The sequence below is a fragment of the Phyllostomus hastatus genome, unplaced genomic scaffold, assembly GCF_019186645.2.
Source record: "Phyllostomus hastatus isolate PE091 unplaced genomic scaffold, TTU_PhHast_1.1 phas_contig_86, whole genome shotgun sequence".
NCBI classification, from domain to species: Eukaryota; Metazoa; Chordata; class Mammalia; order Chiroptera; family Phyllostomidae; genus Phyllostomus; species Phyllostomus hastatus.
Genome location: NW_025333977.1, coordinates 58,108,929 through 58,112,065, shown reverse-complemented (window position 1 = coordinate 58,112,065; position 3,137 = coordinate 58,108,929).

Here is a 3,137-nt window from a genome sequence, read left to right as displayed (position 1 = left end):
CAAATCATCTAGAATGTATTTTAAAATATCAGAGATGAAGGATGAATCTCAAAAGAGCTGCAATAAGCTCAAAAAATTACAGAGGGAATCTTTTAAGTTTTTTGTCATAAGATTGATTTGTATTTGTGTGAAAATAAACTACTTAATGCCAGTAAAGGACTACCTGAAAGTTGTTGGTAGAATGATTCATAGACCTTAAATACAATTCTTTGTGTTCTAACCAGCAAGACCTTATCATTCATGCATGGTAAATACTGACTGCAGACAAATATGCCTCATTAGTGAAAACAAATTGTTTTGATATAGGCTATTCTAAACCAATGGAAAAAATAAATACTCAAAAACAATATTGGGAAGAATCAAACGAACTCCATAGATTCATTCCAGAAAAAAAAACAAAAGAAGGACAATGATATTGAAGGGGATAAAGCTAAATCCAGTGCCCAAGAAGGGAATATTCATAAAGCACATAATGTATGTTTAATGGGGAAGGGATATTTCAAATAATCTAGGAAAAAGCCTACAATCAAAAGAAAAGCAATAAATAGAAATAACATCCAAATAATATAAATGGACAAATTGCCAAACAATTATATTGAGTACTATTACATGTAAACATATGATAAAACTTTCTTACTCATATTAGTAGCCTATGCATGTATCCAAAAGCAAAATGCCCATTCAACTACCTCCTCAAGGTTCCCACTCATGGACACTGACAACAGTGTACTGATTGCCAGGGCTAGGGTATTGGGAGTGGAGAGAAGGGTATAGAGGTAATAAATAGTTGTAAATGGAGATTTAACTTGGGGTGGTGAACACAATATAGTGAACAGATGGTGTGTTGGAGAATTGTGCACCTGAAACCTGTATAATTTTGTTAACCAGTGGCACCCCAATAAATTCAATGAAAAGGAAAAAAATATGTTTCCACTGCTATGATCATTCTTACACATATTTGTTGTAGCACATGTGTAAATACTTTGTTAGTAATATATTTGGAAGAATTGGTGTGTCTTAAGAAATACCTGGACTAACAATACAATTCGCACAGCATTCTTAAAAGTAGAATGACCTACAAATCCACTGGCTGTTTATGAGAGCTTATGATGTTCCATATCCTAATCTAAACTTTGTATTAACTGTCTTTATTTTACCCATTCCAATAGGTATGGACTTATATCACTGAATTTTATCAACATATTTTAATTTGTTTCTCAGACGACTAATAAGGTATCTTTTCATGATTATTAAATACTAGATTTCTGATTCTCCTTCTTTGTTTTTTACATCTGTGTTTGTATTTGTTTATATTAGGATGTTTTCTTGTTAGTTTGTAGATTTTTTATGTATTTTGAATAATATATGAAAGGTTTGTCCAGTAAAAGTCCAGCCATTGTTAACATAACAAGAATGGTTGTGTGACGTCAATGTAACCTGGCAGCCAAGGAGAGTGGACTGGAATGTGCATGCATGAACCAAATTTCCTTCTACTAGTCTGTGGGGGTAGTAGACACCATTAAGTGAGCATGCATTGAAAATGACTGAGCAAGTAAAGCAACAAATCTGCATCAAATTTTGTGTTGAGATTGAACATTCCTCAGTGAAACTATTTGGATGATTCAGAAGGCTGCAGGTATGGGCTACTGCAGACTGGCAGCTTCATTGTGACAATGCACCTGATCATACATCACATCTCATGTAGAGTTTTTTGGCAAAACATTAAATCACTCAGGTGACTCAGGCCGGCTACAGCCCAGATTCAGTGCTGTGTGATTTCTACCTTTTTGCAGTTAACATTTTTGCTAAAAATATATATTGTCTAATATTCATACCCCGATCTCTTTTGGGTACTGTCTTCATGGTACATTTTTTTCATGTTTTCACTTTCAGGGTATCAGTGTATTTATGTCTAATGTGTGACTCCTCTTCAGCATGTAAATGGATTTTATTTTTTTTTTATTAACTCTAAGAGTGTTTAGCTCATTTACATGTAAGGTAGTTACTTATGAATTAAATCTACATCTGTGATATTATTATTTAAATTTTTAGATCTTATGTCATTGTGTTTCTCTATTTCTTCATTACTAATTTTGTGCTACATATTTCTAATGTACTGTAATCACCACCTTACTGCTTCTTTTACTTTTTTAAAATTTAGGTGTAATTGACACATTACATCTAAACTGTATAATGTTTAGGTGTACATGATAATAGTTGATATTGTATATTTTGTGAAATCACCACAATATCTTTAAAGTTTTTAACAACCATAGATATAAAAATATTTTCTTATAATGTGAACTTTTAAGATTTACTCTTTTAGCAACTTTCAAAATTGCAATGCAATATAGATTATTTCCATATCTTGGCATTCTGCAATAAACATGGGGAGTGCACATATCTTTCCAAATTAGTGTTTTTCTTTTATTTGGTAAATGCCCAGAAGTGAAAGTGCTGGGTCATATAGTAGTTCTATTTTTAGTTTATTGAGGAACTCTTATATTATATTCCAGAATGTTTGCACCAATTTATATTCTCACCAACAGTGCATAACAGAATGCTTCTCCACATCCTTAGCAACACTTATTTCTTGTCTTTTGAAAACAGCCATTCCAGTGGGTTTGGGGTGATATCTCATGATTTTGATTTTCATTTCCTTGATGATTAGTGATGTTGAGCATCTTTTTTATGTACTGATTGGCCGTCTATATATCTTCTTGAAAAAATGCTTATTTTGATTCTCTACCCATGTTTTAATCAGATTTTTTTGCTATTGAGTTTTATGACATAAATTTTGAATATTAAATCCTTATCAGATATATGCTCACAACATAAGAGCAGTTTTTACCATCTTATCCCTATTTCATGCCAAATATATACGTATTTTTAATTACTTTCTTGTTGTTCAGTTTACAGTTGTCTGCATTTTCTCCCTACCACTCCCCCCAACCCCAGCCAAACCCATCTCCCTCCCTTGCTTCCACCCTCCTTGGTTTTGTCCATGTGTCCCTTAGAGTAGTTCCTAAAAACTCTTTTCCCCTTTGCCCCTCCACCCTCCCCTCTGGCTATTGTTAGATTGTTCTTAATTTCAATGCCTCTGGTTATAATTTTACCACTATGAGTGATATTGATTT